This window comes from Nerophis ophidion, linkage group LG01 (genome assembly GCF_033978795.1).
Source record: "Nerophis ophidion isolate RoL-2023_Sa linkage group LG01, RoL_Noph_v1.0, whole genome shotgun sequence".
Taxonomy (NCBI): domain Eukaryota; kingdom Metazoa; phylum Chordata; class Actinopteri; order Syngnathiformes; family Syngnathidae; genus Nerophis; species Nerophis ophidion.
Genome location: NC_084611.1, coordinates 88,087,357 through 88,098,961, shown reverse-complemented (window position 1 = coordinate 88,098,961; position 11,605 = coordinate 88,087,357).

Genomic DNA, 11,605 nt, shown 5'->3' with positions numbered 1-11,605 from the left:
GGATGTTGTTGACTTATGTGCTAATCAGACATATTTGATCACGGCATGACTGCCAGCTAGTCGATGCTAACATGCTACGCTAATCGATGCTAACATGCTATTTACGCTAGCTGTATGTACATTTGAAACTAGATACCCACATTTAATGCGAAACAAACACTTACCAATCGACGGATTTGAGTTGCTCCAGTGTCACAAGATGCGAAAGTCCTGATCGTTTGGTCCGCACATTTTACCGGCGATGCTAATAAGGCAGCCATGCTGTGGGCCACTTCATTAGGTACACCCATGCTATGGCCGAATAGCGTCAATAGCTATTCGCTCAATAGCTTCAATTTCTTCTTCAATTTCGTTTTCGCTATCTGCCTCCATACTCCGACCATCCGTATCAATACATGTGTAAGCCGCTGAAATCCGAGTCTGAATCCGAGCTAATGTCGCTATATCTTGTTGTTTGTATTGGCAGCCCTGTATGACGTCACAGGGAAATGGACGGTGGATTTACGGATAGCGAAAGTCAGGCACTTTAAAGCTTTTTTTAGGGATATTCCGGGAGGTGTAAAATTTTGAAAAAAACTTCGAAAAATAAAACAAGCCACTGAGAACTGATTTTTATTGTTTTTAACCCTTTTGAAATTGTGATAATGTTCCCCTTTAAGGATAATCTCTGTAGTGGTCTCATTATTGACACGTCCTACCTCCCAACTGTACGAATAAAAGCAAGGAATTTTCGTTGTTTTTGTTCATTCAATCCTTATGTTTGATACTGTAAGTCAGGGGTGTCCAAACTTTAACCGGCGAGGGCCGCATTCAGTACAACGGAAGGTTGCGGGGCCCATTTTTAATCACATTTTATTCGCTATAGATGCTAAAAGCCAACCAGTGTATGTCGATATATGCTAAGCTAGCTGAACAAAACATCCCTGTTAGCTTGGGGCGGCATAGCTCGGTTGGTAGAGTGGCCCGTGCCAGCAACTTGAGGGTTGCAGGTTCGATTCCCGCTTGTGCCATCCTAGTTACTGCCGTTGTGTCCTTGGGCAAGACGCTTTACCCACCTGCTCCCAGTGCCACCCACACTGCTTTAAATGTAACTTAGATATTGGGTTTCACTATGTAAAGCGCTTTGAGTCACTAGAGAAAAGCGCTATATAAATATAATTCACTTCACTTCACTAGCTTTGTGTGGAAGGTGACAAGAAAATAAGCGTCATCTAACCAGGGCTGTCAAAAATAACGAGTTAGCTCATGCGATGAATCAACAAAAATATTGTAAGTACGCAGATTAATCACATTTTATTTTGCTCCCTTACTGTAAACGGACTCTAACAATGAAATGACATTTGTGACCAAGTATTGAAGCCTTTTTAATTAAAATTATATTTTGAAGTTCAATAAAGTTGTACAGTATTTGTATTTTGTACTTCTATAGTGTTTTGTATATTGTACAGAATTGCTTATTATTTTTATTGGATAGTAGTCTGTTTATTTCAGTTGTTAGTTTTTCCTTTATTACCTCTTATGTCATTTATTTCACCCCATATTTGTTCCCACTACCGCACCTTAAGTTGGAGTCTTTCATCTCGTTATATGCAAATATAATGATAATAAAGTTCATGCTATTCTAAAATAATGCAATCGAGTCGTAGTTGTAATTAATCCCATTTTAAAAGTGTGATGAACTTTAGCCCAAGCTGTTTGTTTACATGCTTTTTTTTTTATTTCTCTTTGCTATTTAGGCTTATTGGACCCTAAATAGTATAAAAAAAACTAGGAATCATCTTTTTATATGATGTACTTACTGTAGTCTATAAGTAACAAACATGTACTTCATGTTTAGTGACATGCTAATTCTTATTTTTACCCTTTTTTTTCCAAATTCCATTGTATGTTGTACTCTTCTGACACCACCAGATGGCAGTAAAAGTGTCCACATAAGTGGCCATAAGACCCCAATTCAGTAGTGTACACCATTTTTGGAAATAGAGCTAAAAGGTGGTGTCCACGCATGTGGCCACTAAGGACTTTAGAGGTTTTAATCGTGTATCGTTTGACAGCAATACTAATAGCGAACGGATTCAATTTTTACGATCTGCCGAGGGCTATTAGGAAACAAGCTGCGGGCCGAAACTGGCCCCCGGGCCACACTTTGGACACCCCTGCCGTAAGTACTTCCTGTGCACAGTAAGGCGTGAGCTCCACCAGACTCCGGACATCAACTCTTTGCGCCACTGTTTTGACGCGAAAACGAGTCGGTTGACTATAAAACAGTCGCCCTCGTACCGCAGTGCTTCAGGCGGACACAGGGGGCGCCCTTTTTACCGCCGTTTCTAGTGCAATTTCAACATTCCGGGGTGAAAGACCCCGCCGTTTTGCAAAAGTTCAGGAAGCCTCGTTATTCACGCGTCATTAGTCAAGTAGCAATGGTGTCATTAAGCCCCGCCCCTCTGCAGAGGGCAGTTACGTAAACACACATGCAGGTGTTTATGTTGGACGAGCACCTCCGCCGCCGCCTCCTCCTCCTCGTCTCTTTGTCTGGATGGCGGCTTCGCCCGCGTGATGGCAGACTGCCGCAGTGCCTCGTCTGTCCTGGGAGATTCTTCAACACCCCCCCCGCTCCCACCCCCACCCTCTCCCGAAAGTCTGCCATGATTACAATTTGGGCTGCCTCGGTTCAACAGTCTGGTCAATATTAGCCCGCTGATTGGCCGTGCCTCTTGCCAGGGCCTTTCTGATTGGTCGGCCACGGAAGCCAAGGGAGGGGGGGCGAGGACGAGGACCCTTCATCGTCATAATTCTTATTGTTATCATTATCAGACTGGCTGCTTTTCAAATGTTGCCATGAAGACGCACACACACCAGAATCCCAGACACTGTGTGTGCGTGTGCGTGTGCGTGTGTGTGTGTGTGTGTGTGTGTGTTCTAGCAATGCTGACTTAATGGAGACATGGCTCTGTTTACACAGTCAACTTTAGGGGACTTCTGACAGTATGGGGACCAATAAACAGGTCCCCAAAAGGGACACCTTTTTAAATGATAGTCATGTCCATTCTTAAAGGGGAACATTATCACAATTTCGAAAGGGTTAAAAACAATAAAAAATCAGTTCCCAGTGGCTTGTTGACTCCCGGATGGAATCACTTTCCCCCATAGCTTCAACGTATGCAAGATGTACACAAGTTCCCTCGTGCGACCGCCCTGCACACGAGTTTCCTTGTGAGCCCGCCCCCGCGAGCTCACCTTCATACAACTTTGCGTCTGTGCGACCCCGAGTGACTTGCCCTGGCCACCCGGTTCCAGATAGAGCCAATGGAATTGGATACCTGGGTTCCAGTTCGGATGCTGTGGGGCTGTCTTGGTTGACAAGACTCTGCAGCATCGCGTGGACATCGGGGGCGGTACCTCTGGATTGGCAGACCGGGGTGGTGGTCCCTCTCTTTAAGAAGGGGGACCGGAGGGTGTGTTCCAACTATCGTGGGATCACACTCCTCAGCCTTCCCGGTAAGGTTTATTCAGGTGTACTGGAGAGGAGGCTACGCCGGATAGTCGAACCTCGGATTCAGGAGGAACAGTGTGGTTTTCGTCCTGGTCGTGGAACTGTGGACCAGCTCTATACTCTCGGCAGGGTTCTTGAGGGTGCATGGGAGTTTTTGCCCAACCAGTCTACATGTGCTTTGTGGACTTGGAGAAGGCATTCGACCATGTCCCTCGGGAAGTCCTGTGGGGATTGCTCAGAGAGTATGGGGTATCGGATTGTCTTATTATGGCAGTCCGATCCCTGTATGATCAGTGCCAGAGCTTGGTCCGCATTGCTGGCAGTAAGTCGGACACGTTTCCAGTGAGGGTTGGACTCCGCCAAGGTTGCCCTTTGTCACCGATTCTGTTCATAACTTTTATGGACAGAATTTCTAGGCGCAGTCAAGGCATTGAGGGGTTCCGGTTTGGTGGCCGTGGGATTAGGTCTCTGCTTTTTGCAGATGATGTGGTACTGTTGGCTTCATCTGGCCGGGATCTTCAGCTCTCACTGGATCGGTTCGCAGCCGAGTGTGAAGCGACCGGAATGAGAATCAGCACCTCCAAATCCGAGTCCATGGTTCTCTCCCGGAAAAGGGCGGAGTGCCATCTCCGGGTTGGGGAGGAGACCCCGCCCCAAGTGGAGGAGTTCAAGTACCTAGGAGTCTTGTTCACGAGTGAGGGAAGAGTGGATCGTGAGATCGACAGGCGGATCGGTGCGGCGTCTTCAGTAATGCGGACGTTGTACCGATCTGTTGTGGTGAAGAAGGAGCTGAGCCGGAAGGCAAAGCTCTCAATTTACCAGTCGATCTACGTTCCCATCCTCACCTATGGTCATGAGCTTTGGGTCATGACCGAAAGGATAAGATCACGGCTACAAGCGGCCGAAATGAGTTTCCTCCACCGTGTGGCGGGTCTCTCCCTTAGAGATAGGGTGAGAAGCTCTGTCATCCGGGAGGAACTCAAAGTAAAGCCGCTGCTCCTCCACATCGAGAGGAGCCAGATGAGGTGGTTCGGGCATCTGGTCAGGATGCCACCCGAACGCCTCCCGAGGGAGGTGTTTAGGGCACGTCCAACCGGTAGGAGGCCACGGGGAAGACCCAGGACACGTTGGGAAGACTATGTCTCCCGGCTGGCCTCGGGATCCCCCGGGAAGAGCTAGACGAAGTGGCTGGGGAGAGGGAAGTCTGGGCTTCCCTGCTTAGGCTGCTGCCCCCGCGACCCGACCTCGGATAAGCGGAAGAAGATGGATGGATGGATGGGTTCCAGTTCGGGTGTCCGCCCGTCGGTGGGCCCGCGCCCAAGCCGCCCAGACAGCACAAATACTTGGTTTTTCGTCAACATAGGACACACGTAGACTGTAGATGAACTCCTCTTCACGTTCCACCACACCACCGTCAGAACAAAATACGGCCTTACTACTTGGGTCTGACAGCCTATATTCATCCCTTACCCCCTGGCAAGTCCTCTTACTCCCCCCTGTAATGAACCGGGTCCAATGTTTGTTTGACAATATTCCCGGCCCCACTCCTAGTGGGTCCTCAGCTCCAGCCTGCGACGGAGTTCGGTTAGCCACTTTGGACAGGGGGATTCAAGTCCATGCTTCAGGTTCAGTAGACGAACACAGGTTCAACCTTGGAGAATTGCATAATGATCCTTTATGGCCCGGCTCCCGGGAATGAGCCGGCGCCGACGACGTATTTTTTGAAGTTTTTTTCAAAATTTTACCGGTCTCGGAATATCCCTAAATAAAGCTTTAAAATGTCTTATTTTCGCTATCTTCAAAACCACTATCAATTTCCCTGTGACGTCACACAGTGCTGCCAATGTAAACAAACAATGGTGAATACCACAGCAAGATATAGCGACATTAGCTCGGATTCAAACTCGGATTTCAGCGACTTAAGCGATTCAACAGATTACGCGTGTATTGAAACAGATGGTTGGAGTATGAAAATATTGAAGAAGAAACTGTAGCTATTGACGCTATTCATAGCCATAGCATGGCCGAATAGCTGGGTTAGCATCGCCGGTAAAATGTGCGGACCAAACGATCAGGACTTTCGCATCTTTTGACACTGGAGCAACTTAAATCCGTCGATTGGTAAGTGTTTGTTTCGCATTAAATGTGGGTGGAAGGAAACGTAATATAGTTGCAAATGCATCTGCAGGTTATCCATACATCTCTGTGCCATGTCTGCTTTAGCACCGCCGGTAAATAGCATGTTAGCATTGATTAGCATAGCATGTTAGCATCGATTAGCTGGCAGTCAACATCAACAAAACTCACCTTTGTGATTTCGTTGATTATCGTTGCAAATGCATCTGCAGGTTATCCATACATCTCTGTGCCATGTCTGCCTTAGCATCGCCGGTCAAATGTGGAGACACTCTGGCACATTCAATGGGGGTCTGGCGGCAGACTTCTTGCCAGTGGTGCAACTTGAATCCCTCCCTGTTAGTGTTGTTACACCCTCCGACAACACACCCACGAGGCATGATGTCTCCAAGGTTCCAAAAAATAGTCAAAAAAACGGAAAATAACAGAGCTGAGACCCGGTGTTTGTAATGTGTTGAAAATGAAAATGGCGAGTGTGTTACCTCGGCGACGTCACATTCTGACGTCATCGCCTCCAGCTCGATAAACAGAAAGGCGTTTAATTCGCCAAAATTCACCCATTTAGAGTTCGGAAATCGGTTAAAAAAATAGATGGTCTTTTTTCTGCACCATCAAGGTATATATTGACGCTTACATAGGTCTGCTGATAATGTTCCCCTTTAAGATCCATCCAGCCATTTTCTACCGCTTGTCCCTTTTGGGGTCACTGGAGCCTATCTCAGGTGCATTGAGGCGGTAGGCGGGGTACAAGATGCCTAAGTGATTTTTAAGCTTTAAACATTGTTACCTTACAGCAGGGGTCACCAACGCGGTGCCCGTAAGGACCAGATGAGTCGCCCGCTGGCCTGTTCTAAAAATAGCTCAAATAGCATCACTTACCAATGATGAAAAAAACACTTAATTGAACGGTTTAAAAGAGGAGAAAACACAAAAAAAATGAAAATGTTAATTTTGAAACATATTTTATCTTCAATTTCGACTTTTTAAAATTCAACCGAAAAAAAGGAATAGAAAAACTAGCTAATTTGAATCTTTTGGAAAAAAAATTAAAAAAAATAATTTATGGAACATCATTAGTAAATTTTCCTAATTAGGATTAATTTTAGAATTTTGATGACATGTTTTAAATAGGTTAAAATCCAATCTGCACTTTGTTAAAATATATAACAAATTGGACCAAGCTATATTTCAAACAAAGACAAATCATTATTTCTTCTAGATTTTCCAGAACAAATTTTTTTAAAGAAATTCAAAACACTTTGAAATAAGATTTAAATTTGATTATACAGATTTTCTAGATCTGCCAGAATAATTTTTTTGAATTTTAATCATAAATTTGAAGAAATATTACACAAATATTCTGAAGAATTAAATCCAAATGTATTTATTATTCTTTACAATAAAACAAATAAATTTACTTAAACATTGATTTAAATTGTCAGGAAAGAAGAGGAAGGAATTTAAAAGGTAAAAAGGTATATGTGTTTAAAAATCCTAAAAAAAAATTTTAAGTTGTATTTTTTCTCTAAAATTGTCTTTCTGAAAGTTATAAGAAGCAAAGTAAAAAAATAAATTTATTTAAACAAGACCAAATCTTTAAAACATTTTCTGGGATTTTCAAATTGTATTTGAGTTTTGTCTCTCTTAGAATTAAAAATGTCGAGCAAAGCGAGACCAGCTTGCTAGTAAATAAATAAATAAAAAAAAATAGAGGCAGCTCACTGGTAAGTGCTGCTATTTGAGCTATTTTTAGAACAGGCCAGCGGGCGACTCATCTGGTCTTTACAGGTTACCTGGTGACCCCTGAAATAAACATACTTTTTATTCACGTGTGTGTGTGTGTGTGTCTGTGTGTGAGGAAAAGGTGTGATGCTATCCAAGGCAGATAAAAACAAACAGCCACTCGTCTCACCGCCTCTCTCTCTCACACACACACACACACACACACACACACACACACACACACGCAGTGACAAGCATGCGCAATCAGCGCATGATGCAGCCAGACACACACGTACGCAGCACATGGATTGAGACGCATTGTGGCTGGCATGGACACACACACACACACACACACACACACACACACACACACACACACACACACACATACATACAATAATAGATGTGAGGAAACAGGAAAAAGAAGCATACATTAATATGCACGCTTGCACACACAAAGCCTCCACACAAGCAGCCAGTCTTAATACGCATTCATTCCATATGTAATGTATATGGTGGATATACACACCACCCCTCCCCCAACCCTCCTCTCTCTTTTTTTGGAGACTGGGTCACTCCGTCCTCGTCTCCCCCCCCCTCGTCTGCGACGGCGAATAAGTCCTATTTAATGACGTGGCGAGTTTAAACCGACACAAATGTGCAAACTCTGGAAGGTACCATCGAAGCCCGTTCCGCACAAAGCTGCCATGTCTCTGCCAAAAAACTGCGGCGACACGGGCGAGGGAGGGGACACACACACACACACACACACACACACACAATCGCCGTGACGCGGCCCGCGTGTGAGAGGGGTTAAACGTGGCACACCGGATCGTACCGACGTCCTCTCATCGTGTTTGGAAAGCACACACAAAACATGGGTGCGGCAACATTCCGCTTGTGGGGGGGTTCTGTACGAAAGGCACGGGGCGGATGAGCAAGCGGATATTGTGTAACGTAACGAAATTAGTGCGATTTGTCAAACAATTCATTTTTTTTTCTATTTTCACACGTACATGTGAAGTCACAGTTTCCATGCTCTCTCTCTCTAATGTTGGCAATACGTGGTGTGTCTCTCGTGCACTAGTACAGGGGTGTCCAAAATGTGTCCCGGGTGCCAGGTTTGGTGGTAGCAGGGGAGTCTATATTGTAGCATCCCGGAAGAGTTAGTGCTGCAAGGGGTTCTGGGTATTTGTTCTGTTGTGTGACGGTGCGGATGTTCTGCCGAAATGTGTTTGTCATTCTTGTTTGGTGTGGGTTTACAGTGTGGCGCGTATTTGTAACAGTGTTAAAGTTGTTCATACGGCCACCTATTGCTGTTGACCAAGTGTGCATTGCATTCACTTGTCTGTGTGTAGAATCCGCATATATTAGGGGACAGCGTGGCGAAGTTGGGAGAGTGGCCGTGCCAGCAATCTGAGGGTTTCTGGTTCAATCCCTACCTTCTACCATCCTAGTCACGTCCGTTGTGTCCTTTGGCAAGACACTTCACCCTTGCTCCTGATGGGTCCTGGTTAGCGCCTTGCATGGCAGCTCCCGCCATCAGTTTGTGAATGTGTGTGTGAATGTGGAAGTACTGTCAAAGCACTTTGGGCTCCTTTTAAAAAGAGGTAAAAAAGTGCTATACAAGTATAACCATTTACCATTTGTTCTGTTGTGTTACGGTGTGGATGTTCTGCCGAAATGTGTTTGTCATTTTTTTGTTTGGTGTGGGTTCACAGTGTGGCGCATATTTGTAACAGTGTTAAAGTTGTTCATACGGCCACCCTCAGTGTGACCTGTGTGGCTGTTGACCTTCACTTGTCTGTGTGTAGAATCCGCATATATTAGGGGACAGCGTGGCGAAGTTGGGAGAGTGACCGTGCCAGCAATCTGAGGGTTACTGGTTCAATCCCCACCTTCTACCAGCCTAGTCACGTCCGTTGTGTCCTTGGGCAAGACACTTCACCCTTGCTCCTGATGGGTCCTGGTTAGCGCCTTGCATGGCAGCTCCCGCCATCAGTTTGTGAATGTGTGTGTGAATGGGTGAATGTGGAAGTACTGTCAAAGCGCTTTGGGCTCCTTAAAAAGGGGTAGAAAAGCGCTATACAAGTACAACCATTTACCATTTGTTCTGTGTTGTGTTACGGTGTAGATGTTCTCCCGAAATGTGTTTGTCATGCTTGTTCGGCCACCCTCAGTGTGACCTGTGTGGCTGTTGACCAAGTGTGAATTGCATTCACTTGTCTGTGTGTAGAATCCGCATAAAGCAGACTTGACTGTCAGGTTTGTACCTGACAGTTTGGCCATGTTTTAGTTTTTCCTCTGCGTTTGTCTTTGTTTCCTGTCAGCGCTCTTATTTTGTCCGTTTCCTGTTTGTCTACCTGAGTGCTGTGTCTCCCCAGCTGTGGCTGATTGGCACCTGGCCACACCTGGTGTCAATCAGCCAGGTACTATTTAAAGATGCCTTCCCCTCAAGTCAGGGCTGGATTATTGTCTCCACTACGTGTCAATGTCATTAATACTTATCGTTGTAGCTGTGTCTACTTCTGTTCACTCTGCTCATATCATAGTTCCTTTGTGTCACAGTAAGTGTTTTTGTGCTATTTTTTATTCATAGCTATGTTTGTTCTCCGCTTTGTGCGCGCCTTTTGTTTGTAGCTTTTTGTTTGTACCCTTTTGTTTGTTCTTATTTCAGTGTTAAATTAAATCATGTTTACCTGCACAATGCCCGCCGCCTTCTCTGCATCTTGGGGTTCGTCAACTACTCAACCTGACAGTGACGACAGATTAGAGAGGACGTTTAAGGCATGCCCCCAATATTGTTTTCTTATTTTCTGGTACTGTCAGATCTGTATTCGGGATCTGCATGGATCCTGAAAAATTACGAAGGTCCGCCTTTGTTGTCCGTGCCTACACCGTAGTAGATAAGCTTCTTCTTTTTCTCTATCTTCTTGTCATGGGACATTCACACTGCGCTGTTGCCATTTCTAATATAAAGTAGTGTAACGTTCGTATCTATATCTGTCAGTAAACTCGCCATGAAAGCGCTAAAACATACCGGTGTAGTGAGTTTACATTATTCACCCAAGGAACTTTAGTTATTAGAGAGTTCCGGTCCAACGTTTTTTCTCCACAAAACACATGAGATGCTGCTCCGTTATTAATTGAAGTAAAGTCTGAACGTCATTAAAACAGTTAGCGCCGTGTCTTGACGCTTCTTCCACTGCCGTCCTTGCACGCTACACCGTTACAAAAAAGATGACGGGGAAAATACGCTGCCTAAGGTGAGCCACATAAATAAGACCGCCCACTAAACGGCCCATCTGGAAGCGGCTTGAAGATGATCTGTAAAACATCATCTATGCAACATTTTGACCAAAGAACCACCATTAAATGTTATGTAGACCAGAAGCAAGGAAGTGTTGTACATTCAGAAAAAAAATAAAAATAAATATGACTTTTAATTAGGGATGCACCGATTAATCGGTAACCGAATATATTCGGCCGAATATGGCAAAAAAAGCCACATTCGGCCTTCGGTGGAATGAGTTAAAAACAAGGCCGAATAGTGGCGTGTGACGCAATTTTTTGACGCGGTGACGCAATCAACCAACGTGCAGTGACGTTGGGATATGTTGTGTACCTGTATAAGTGTATGAGGTTACAAGCACACACTTATTGAGATTTACTTGAGCCTTCTGTTTACATTATTAGCATATCTACTGTGGCTAAGCAGACTTTTGCCAAAAGGACAATAATTCATTTGTTGTGGGTTTATCCACTTTAATGCACTTTATTTTTTTTTTTGGAATGCATGTTTTGTTTGAAGGCCTAATATAAATGAAAAACTTTGTGCTTTTTTTGAAAAGCAAAGGCTACTGGAATATTAAAAAAATGTCAATTTTCAATAAAAAAATACTTTATTTGAAAAACATGTCTAAATATTTATTCTAGGCTATTTATGCAATATTAAAAAAATTGTGAAAAACTGCATTCATTATTCGGTATTCGGCTTCGGCCCAAAAATTTTATTTCGGTGCATCCCTACTTTTAATGCGCCCTATAGTCCGGTGCGCCTTATATATGAGAAAAGATCAAAAATAGACCATTCATCCGGTGCACCCTAAAGTCTGGAAAATACGGTATGTCCGATATCGCACAAAGCTGACATAAAAAAAAAATTTCTTAAATTTAAAAAAAAAAAAATCAATATATTGTATTGGCTTTGAAATGTATTAAAAAAAAATTCCGGACACCCTTGTGCTAGTAGGC